Raw genomic sequence first — 10,502 nt, forward strand, 5'->3', positions numbered from 1 at the left:
CGCCGTTTACTTGTGAACAAGCGCAAAAGCCTTGCAGAGCTGCTCTTTCTACTTTTGTTACTTGCAATGAAGCTAAAGAGCAGACGACGGGCAGCGTTGTAGAAGGCACAGGGTTATTTTTCTGCCGCTATCCGGCATGTGCTGTAGCACATGAGAGCTCTACTAAAGCAGTCATCAAAATACAAAAGTCTTTATTTATACCGAGAATTACGCGTTTCAGGAGCACGATTTTTCAAGCCGGACTATTTTAGTCGCGGGGGCGATTGGCTGTCGCGCCTCGGTCATCTGGGCGGGGCCTCCCCTTTTTTCTAAAGTTGTATCCGACTATAGTTGCTTTAGCACTGACCGCAACACTCAATTCAGTTTCAATCTACATGTTTTACATTTGCGTAGTACAGGAGACAGCGCACACAATGTGTTCCAGAGTAAGATCACTCGTTTTATTATAAACTCGAAAAATAGTAAGCTTGAAATTGTGCTTCTATGGACATGGGCTTTGTGGTTTTCATCTGAAAAAAGAATAATACATGAAGATTAGACGCGCAGTAAAAATTGTCATATATCTTTAACACCAGCAGTTGAGCGACGGGTGATGAACAATTCCAGCACCAAAGCGAAACCCATGTTTTCTTGTTGTTGTCGTATTAAAAGAAAATTTTGAAACATGTTCCCGTGGCTATTATTTCTTCTTCTCACAATCTCCAACCTACGCTATCACTCGCATACGCAATCATTATTGTAAGTGATGACGTGCGTAAAACTCAACCACCATCGATGAGGAGACTTTACTCCTTAACGTCTTCGCTGCTCAGTGTTTAGTTTTATCATGATTTAAGGTGATATCGTCCTGCCTCTTGAAAATTGCATTCGACATTACTTGCGCGGCATGGCATTGACGACGTACATGTTTCTTTTGCATTGCCTGCCAACAAATGTGGGCCACTCCAATCCATGTTTTTCAAGGCTCATTTGCCGATGCTCTAAGGCCAATCATATGATGAGACCTTTCTTCTCTAATTGTCTTTCTTATTTGTGTCTAGCTTCCACTTCCACCTATTTCTAGAACAGGATACGGCTTGCCGCCTTCCGTAGTTCTATAAAATTTGCGCACAGGGAGTGTTAAATGGTGTCAAAAAGTATGTCCGCTCCATGTTTAGGAGAGAGCGAATGCCTCTCTACTTCAGCACCATTAATTTCAATATTCTCATTTCTATACAGAGCGCGCGAACCACGAAATGTATTTCAAGCCATGTGTAGTGAATAAAGTTGGTTAATACGCATAATACACTTACATATACTAGTTTCTGTTATAGTGAAATGGAAGTGTTTGTCGACAATAAACTGATTATTCTTCTTTCGCATCTCTTAAACGCTCCGAGGTAAACAAAAGGCAAGGGTTAAGAAGTTATAGCTTATAAAAATGTTCACTAAAGGTATTACTTGTCCTCGGTGTAGAAAAAACAATGAAACTCAACTAGTAAGTGTTTAATTTTCGACCGACTGCTAAAACAAACGGTATCTGAGACGTGTACTAGTCAGTGCTGTTTTTAATGCTGCTGGAGTATGCAGTTATACAATCTGCACACTAATCCACCAGGCGGCTAGCAATTGCCAACGAATGATCACGTGACGTTCTTGTAAACAAACACTTGAACCTTGCACTCTCGTCTACAACTTTGTGCTGAATAATTTTCGACATCTTAGAAATTGCCCACCAGTAACTTTTCGAAGAGTTGGGGGATCCCTTACAAGACCACATCAACGTAAATTAGGTATTGTTGGAATGCAAATTTTTATAGGCTCACAGAACATTCTTTTATACCGTAATAGTGGACGATGAGCTCTCAAGTTTGCGTGAGGCTTATCACTTGCGAATCTTCCATGGTGAACTCACTCTTGAAAGCGGTTGTGCAGTTCAGCCATAGAATCCTCTTCCGTAGCCGAAGCCACGTCCGAAACCTCCGTAGTAGCCGCGGCCGAACCCTCCATAGTAACCACGACCATAGCCAAAACCACGTCCGTAGCCGAAGCCACGGCCGTATCCGAAACCACGGCCATATCCGAACTGAGCCGAGGCAATGCAGAAGATAGCTGCCAGCAGCAGGGCGGCTATAAGAACGTTCCTCAGCATGTTTGCTTTTGATGGGTTCCTGAAATAAATTACGGCAGAACCCATTTCACTCGATTGTCTAAGTTACTGTGGAGCATCCACATTCACACACATTGTTGAACTCACACACGCAAGCATTTATTCAACTTCTATCGTTTCTCGTGCCCATGGCGGCAATGAGGTGACGGTGAATGCTAAATCATGATACATAATTCAATGTTTTACAATGTTGTATACCTCTACCAAAGATAAGATCTGGGACACTTCCTGTCCTTGCTGTGGGTATGAATCCTGTGACGGAGAGTTCTAATTCCAGCGCCTCTTTCAGAAATTCTTAATGTCATGATGAAGTCCCCTGTCACTGTTATGGGCATTGACTTCTCCTTGGTCTTTTCCTATAACCCCTTCTAGTTGCTATTCGAAGAAGACGAAGTCACTCGCTCGCACCTCTTCTACTTCTTTTTTTTTTTCCTTTGCTTCCTAGTAAGAAACACTTAGGGCCCAATTATGTACTTCGCCGTCGTAGTCGCACGTATTACGCGCCTCTTCCCCAACCGTTGCAGTGGTGTCATTGATGCCAACACTACCATTAGCGTTCAGGTAACGTGAGCGATTTCTTCATAAAATATTGTTGTGCTTTACAGGCAACAAAGAGAGAAAGTTGGCGTGGTGCCGAGGAACGATAGTCGCTCAGCACGCTGAGGGCACGGGTTCGATTAATCGAAAGGAACTGAACTCTTTCCTTGTAAATGCGGCTCTTTCTTTGTTTTTGTTTTTAACCATGGCTACTGCCTAATCTTATCGAGGCCAGATGTATTGCTAGGCCTTGTTGTGTAAAATAAGCAAAGAAGTGGTCTCACATTTGAAAACGAATGTGTGAATTGATTATTATGGCGCGTGCCATGAGTATGACGATGAATACCTTATATGCAGTCATGGCGGCCCTGTTCCAGCGGAAGCGAAATGCAACCCTTTGCACAGGCCTGTTGGTGCACATGAAATAACCACCGGTGTTCAATCTCAATCCGAAGCCTTCGGCTACAGAGTCTCCTATAGCTACTGTGGTGCTTCGGGACGTCATCCCACATCAACCACTACAGGCTTTACGGGGGATATTGCGTTGTTGCAGTCGCTTCACGGTCGCTAAAACATTACATTAAAGCAGCGGAATTAGAGTAAAAAATACGAGAAGAACGTTTAAGTGGAACCATTACATAATGGTATGAAATGAGCGTAATTTCTTTGACTTTTAAGGAGGAAATAGGACTCAGTGAACACAGGGCGACAAGCAAAATGACTAACTCAACGTCTGACTAACTCAAAACTGAATGGCAGATAGCAAGGGAGCTCAGCATAAATATAACTATGAGCTTTTACTGTCAGGAAGACCGTACTGAGTACGACTCAGTCTATAGGTGTTGTTCATGTTTCGTAGATGATAGCACAAGAGTGTACTTTCTGTCAACATAGGAAAATTCTACATTCTTGATGTAGTCGCCAAATACCGGATTGACAGCTGGTGATCCTTTCCTAAGTCAATTTTTTTAGAAGTACCTCCGTTCTTACTGATAAAGAACGGAAAATTCAACTCCCTCACGAACAATTCTAACTTATTGTCACCGTGATTAACGTATATACTGCTCAATCATTCATCATGCAACAGCGAAAATGAGTCTTAACGCTCGCATACTTGTCTGCATCCCATTATCAAGGCCCCCAAACTGCAATTATTTTCTTATGGAAGTTGTGCGGAAAGCCATTGAAATGTCACCACACTTGTCTTTATAAGCTCGATCTCCATAAGAAATTTAGGATTCCGCGCGGCAGCCGACGTAGCCATCCTGGTTTGCTCCATAGGCTAAGACTACGTGTTATCATTGCGCGACCAATATTTGTTCATACGCAACGCACGAATTTGCCAGATTCTGACACGTGAGAACTGCCTGGGACAGTGGAGCACATACCTTTTGTCGAACACGGACATAGTCATATCCTATGATGTCTACCCTAATTCACACCCTCCCCTCTCTTTCTCCTCTTCCGCTTCTCTCTGAGCAGAGTAGCCGGCTAGGGGAAAGTTACCTCAGGTCGACCTCTGCACGTTTCTTGCAATGAATTCTCTCTGTACACGAACCAAAATGTAGCTCATGCACATGTAAAGTACTTACTTGGTCGTATGAACTGTTCTTCAAATGTTTCGGTGGCAAAAAGAAACAAAAGGAAAGAAGGGCTGCGCAAGAAATATTTTTCAACCCTTAACGGAACGATTAAAGAGGCCCTTTTTTTCTTATCGCTGACTGTTCATGTTAAACTACCACCTGCTTTTCTCGAACGAGAGCTATCAATGTAGACCTTGGTTAAGGCATGCAGCACAATTGACGAGATGCAGCCTTGAGCAGGCACTTAATGCTTGCTGACTTGTGCAGCCACAACCATGCGCACAACACTGTACACAAACGCGGCTGCGAAAATATAAAACGACATGTGCTCAAATTAAGTTGCCAACGTGCTCTACGGTAGCGCCTACTGCCTAACTGTGGTCAGCAATTCCCCGAACTCGCCGCCTCCCTCTGCCTTCATTTAATACCGAGGTACTCCACAGTGTTTAAACATTTCGGATGCCTTGCGAAGCATTTTCAACGCTGATTGAACTGCCCTGGTACAAATTGCCTCCAAAACAACGACGAATGGTTGGGCTAGACGTTAAAGCGTAGATGCCAAATTAACCGTCCTGACGTGACGCAAACATAAATACCACTTTTCTTACACAAAGTGTCACGTTGATCAATAATCGCAAGCTGCGTAAAAGCGTGACTTTGAACATGGGTTGTTTTCAGTCAGTATGGCTTGGTGTTTCTGCGCATTCCTTAAGGAAAAAAAGTTCTCATGAAGAGATCCCTCAGGGAATTAAAAGCTAGTCAAGGCACCTGTGGCCGCTAAATGCTGCGGTGGCTGGCAACTGTTTTGGCCACTTCGCTGTAGGAAACAGCTGGATAAATGCGCATTTCGAAGCTGTAGTGTGAGAACAAACGGTTGGTTGGAGTAAAGGCCACCAACGTTAACGATGGCGTTCTATTTTCCTACGACGTGTTGAAGTCAGAGATCAGATACTCTGAAGTCCCTCTGGGCACGATATTTGCAGACGCTTCTTGCGCACTCGTCATCGGTGAGGATAATTGTTCCGTTCCAAAGCTGGCACCGAACCAAGCGTGCGCGCCTATTCGTTATTATGTGACAACTCCTTCAATTAACCTCCATAACAACGCTCGCGAAAATTGCACGTGGCAAGTTCTTTAGGCTCTGCAAGAACACGGCTGCTAGCGTAGCCAAGGCGCGCTCTCGGGAGTTTTGCCAGAAGCGCTTACCTTCAAGTCAAAGGCGGACTTTTACGTAATCAAGCCGCGGCATCCTTACCTGCGAAGCGGAAAGAAATCTTGTTCCGGCGACGAATGAGCTCGAATGTGCCACCTCTGTCCTTATATAAGTCACGCGCTCACCCCACTCATGTCACCAGCGCAGCCAAGTGGCTGTGGCACCTACGGTACCACGATGTGGTGAGGGGCTACGGCTGTGTCAGTGCAGGGAAGGTCAGGCGACCCACCAAATTGTGGTCCGGGCCTGCCCCGGGTCTACGGCGTCCATGCTGGATGCGCCGCGTCTGACACGCGTCGGTGCCTCCTCACCTAGAGTTGCCCTCGACAGTGGCCAGGAACTCTTCCCGTTCTCAAGGTCGCCGCAATCGCCGCCGCTTACTCAATGATTTGTTGTCGCTGCTCAGGTTTCACCTCCCTTCACCCTCGCCACTATCCTGCGGTCAAGGTCTCGCTACAGCCAACGTCCTCCCGCTTCTCAGCAAGGTTCAGTTCGCCGGATCGAATACGGCATCGGCCCTGGCCGTATGGCATCGCATGTGTACGCTACGCCCGTCACTCTCTTCACAGGCTATAAAAAAGGCTCACGCGTGTGACCATGTTTTCTTTCTTCGAGTGCCGCTACGTCTGTACAAGATTGTCGCGACCTGCTGTCCTCCTCTCACTCTGCGCCCTCGTGTTTGCTCCTCTCTCAACAACCACCCTCGACCTTCTATCTGCTCTGAACGCAATGCTTGCGGAACGAACGGGCGCTCACGGTCAGACCGCTTTTAATAGCGCGCGGTATTTCAAGAGGCGGCGTACAAAGAACGGCCCCACGAGGCTGGCTGTCGAGCGTGGCTGTCACAACGAGCAACGGTGCGGATTGACGTGTGCTTCACGTCCTCTCGGACGCTCAACGTCTCCCTCGGCGTGTTTATTTTCCTCTTCTTTTTTCCGCGCCAGTGTGTTTCCCGTTGCGCGTGTAAAGTGAAATGCGCGCGTTTGTTCCCACTAAAGAACCCATCGGCTAGGTCAAACCGTTCTACACGGTGGTCTGCCTGACGCTGTCAATAGTAGAAGCGCTACTTGAACCGCAGGTTTTATTTTTCTAGTACATGCTCCAGGCCACGCGCTGGAGGCGGATGTTGAGATGACAGATGGCTTACCTCGATATAAGCTTGCTTCAAACCTAGAGGTTGCCGAGGGCAACCTAGGTCGGCTTGTACAGCGGCCGAAGTTGAGCCAGATAAATAAGTGCCGAATCAGTCTGGAACTACCACCCACCCCTTGTCAGCCGTGTCGCTAGACCGGAAAGAAAAGCTCGTGTGTATGTACATTCGCAATTGCGGAAACTTCGGAGCATAGCTTGTTCGCAGCATTTGCAATCCGTCCATGAAGTCACAAGGGCGTCACTATCAGTCATATGCGAAGTGAACGCACACGAAGAAACGCCAGCTAATTTGTCGCGCCAGTATCGTGTTCTAGCTGCCCTCTCTGCAAAACATCGTTTCTGAATGCATGCCACTCAAATAAGGGCGCAGCTTACCCAGTCGGTAAACTCTCCTGTACGTATCATGCGTGCCCCTTATCGCCGTTTCACAAATGAACGCTCGAATTTTACCGGCATAGTACTGCGCGAACGTCTGGCGAGGTGGAGCATTCATTAAAGGATGCCGGTTTTTTAGCCATCGAATGGCGCGCCTTTACTTTCCCGCTGTTTCTACATCGTGGAACTTCTGAACGGTAGGGAATTGATATGTGATTTTCTGCCACTCTGACCTGCAGCTTTCCCTTCTCTATCTGCTCCACACCTGCCTTCGCGTGAGTCAGCAGTTCAGCCTATCCGGCTTTGAGGAACGCGGAATTCTGCAGAGTCACTAGAGCAATGGTCCCCGATTCTGCCACTCTTGAAGGAACGTTCCTGAGCTGTACAGCCCTAGGATTTAGATTTCGAAGCGTCGCATGAAAAAATGTGGACAAAGCAGTCGTGTTGACAGAAACATCTCTGTACATTTGTATACGGCAGAATGCTCAAGCAAGGCGCAGGTCAGCTGTCAAGTTGACATTGTCAAGATAAGTTTCTCAGTGCCCATGGCGAGTTCAACTGATACTTCCTCTTTGCAGTTAAAAATCCAATTTGTTTCAGTGAGCTCGATACGTTGCAACAGCGGCTGATGCGAAACGTCAGGCGCAGAGTTTATGACCGCGACTCCGCAGGGACTTTATCGAAAAAGGTTTCGTTTAAAGGCAGCTCAAAATCTGCTACAAGCCCCTTTTGTGAACCAGTTCAGTATGGAATTGTGAACCAGTTCAGTATTTATGATTTCTTTTATGTCACCTAAGTTATGTAGTACACCTCTGCAGTTCCACTGTATAATAAAAGTCATTATGGAAGACAACCGAGAATATATAAATAGAGATTTATCCTTAGATACAGATTGTAGGTGACATATGTTTAAAAATCGACTGTAGATAAGAACGGTAACCATTAGGGTACCGGTCCTTTTTTAGAGCGGTTAGTGGGAGTTTATCCCTCTCTGCGCGCTCGAGAGAGCGCCGGTCCTTCGGTGTCAATGACACCGGTGTTTTGGTGTCGACCTCCATTGCTCTCTCAGAAGCGCTGGAGGACCGAGTGATTGACGCTGCGGCAGGAGCCTCAGGCCTTGATGTTCGCATTGTCTTAAGGCCCTGCAAGGCCTTAAGACAAGGTCTCCGGAGCCTCTGAAAGTGATGTGGCAGCATCGGGTGCCACCACCAAGGGGGCTGGAAGAGCCACCACAGGGCTACTGCTAATAGACCCTGTAGGCTCTCGGGGCCTATGTGGCGCGGCCCCCTGATGCGCCACATTCGTATACAGCTGAGTTTAGGTAAGTGTACCAGGCGTTTCCTAGCTTCATAGAATGATGTCTTTTGTTTTAGAGTGATCGCCATGATTTCTTTTTCTTTTTTTCAAACTGGACACGACCGTGAGTAGGCAGGGTGATCACCTTTGCAGTTTACGCAATGTGGAGAATTGCACTTTTCGGAGTCGTGATCGTTGCTGCTTCATTTTGCACATGCTGGATTACCTCTGCAAGAAGGAGAAGCATGGCCGAACTTTTGACACTTAAAACAACTTCAGGGATTGGGAACGCACGTCCTGACATTGACTGTGACATACCCAGCCTCATGCGAACTGGGCAATGCGCTGGTGACAAATGTGAGAATGGCATGCTTTGTGGAAATTTCTTGATCGTTGCGTCGAAGGACAATTCTTTGGACCTTTATAACGCCTTGCTCCTGGAAACCCTCAAGGATTTCCTCATCCCTTAGATTTATTAAATCTTCCTAGGAAATAACGCCCCTACTCTTATTTAACGAGCGTCGAGGTGAAATCGTGACTGCTATATTACCTATACTGGTGACAACTGAAAGCTTCTCAACTTGATCTTTATCTTTCAATTCTAGGAGCAAATCTGCACTAGACATCCTTGAAGCCTTGTAGGCTGGTTCGAGTTTTTGCGTGAGGCTCTATGCCACCAAGAATGGGGAAAGCGTCCTCGAAGAACTGTTTCCTACACTATGTGTGAAGTGGAACATCCATATGTTGGGGCACTGCTTCGGAAAGTAAATTTAAGTGCTGCATTGGTGGGGCCTCTTTCCTGAAGGCGATCTGGTTAGGAGGGAAATGCTTCTGCCATAGAGTTTCCTGGATATTCTGCGGCTATGCCAGCCACCCGCCACCGAGTCCAACAAGGGGACGCTACGAAACCCGAAGAAAACGCAAACGCCAGCTGTACATAGCTACTTTATCCTAATATAATGGACCCAAGGTTGGTTACACTACACCAGGTTAACCCTTGCTGCCTGGAAAATTGGAAGTAAAACGAAGTGAAGAGAAGACAGGATAGAAGGAAAGCGAGAGAGAAAGACGAAAGTTGGAGGGAGAGCGAGACAGGAAAACGCAACTACCGATTTCCGCCGGGTGGGTCAGTCCAGGGGTGCCGTCTACGTGAAGCGGAGGCCAAAGGGGGGTGTTGCCGCCGCCGAGGCACCGTAAAGGTCCAAAGACCGGGCATTGGCTCAACCCCCACGATTCCCTTTTCCCCGGACACAGCCAAGTCGCACACGGTTGGACACGGGAGGGGCCAACCCTTGTGTGCGCGGGTACGTGGTGTCGCAACACACCAAACGCCTGCTCACGCAGACGACCCAGCGCGGACAGATTAATCTTCACCCGCCGTGGTTGCTCAGTGGCTATGGTGTTAGGCTGCTGTGCACGAGGTCGCGGGATCGAATCCCGGCCACGGCGGCCGCATTTCGATGGGGGCGAAATGCGAAAACACCCGTGTACTTAGATTTAGGTGCACGTTAAAGATCCCCAGGTGGTCAAAATTTCCGGAGTCCCCCACTACGGCGTGCCTCATAATCAGAAAGTGGTTTTGGCACGTAAAACCCCATAATTTATTTTTTTTTTTCAGATTAATCTTGATGAGCAAAGTAGACGACAGAGACGAGGGCTTCAAGTTTATTAATAATCGTGGAATACCACGTGTAGGCTTCTTTCAAATCTGGTCACGAAAGCTTGCCTCAGCCGGCGGTATAGAAAACGCTCATGAATTTCCTGCGTGCAAAAGAGGTTTCGTAGCTGGCTTGCCGCTCTTCCTTCTACCCAACAGGAGTAGCCTTTCATGCAATGTCATGCCAATATGTCACACTCGTGCATAGCTTGAACCCCGTTCTAGGGGTCGTTGTTGGTGGCCATTCAACCTGTGACTCATACCCACAGTTAGAATTGACACAGTTAGTTAAGAAATGAGTGTACCATTTTCACTTATAACCGCAAACAAACGTTCAGGACTGCTAAAGAGTAAGTGCTGTCGAAACGGTAAATTACATGTCGAAATGAAAGCAATAATACTAGGGAGAATCAAAATAATTAATCAAGAAGCGCACACAAACGAAAAAAAAAGGATTTCAATTTAACATGCCCTTCAGTTGGACCGCCATTTTTTTTGAGTACTCAGCGTGTTTTCAGAAAGTGCAGTTACGGCCGATGC

At 46.9% G+C, this 10,502-nt stretch overlaps 1 long non-coding RNA gene across 1 annotated transcript; it reads right to left on the reverse strand.

Moving 5' to 3' along the window:
* Nucleotides 1-418: 418 nt before the first annotated feature.
* On the reverse strand, nucleotides 419-5,787 carry LOC126530538 (uncharacterized). Its single transcript, XR_007599433.2, has 3 exons — nucleotides 5,525-5,787; nucleotides 1,895-2,150; nucleotides 419-509 (listed from the first exon to the last, which is right to left on the reverse strand). It is a non-coding gene; the product is annotated as an uncharacterized lncRNA (long non-coding RNA).
* Between the last annotated feature and the right edge of the window lie 4,715 nt (nucleotides 5,788-10,502).

The sequence above is a fragment of the Dermacentor andersoni genome, chromosome 4 (assembly GCF_023375885.2).
Source record: "Dermacentor andersoni chromosome 4, qqDerAnde1_hic_scaffold, whole genome shotgun sequence".
Lineage (NCBI taxonomy): Eukaryota > Metazoa > Arthropoda > Arachnida > Ixodida > Ixodidae > Dermacentor > Dermacentor andersoni.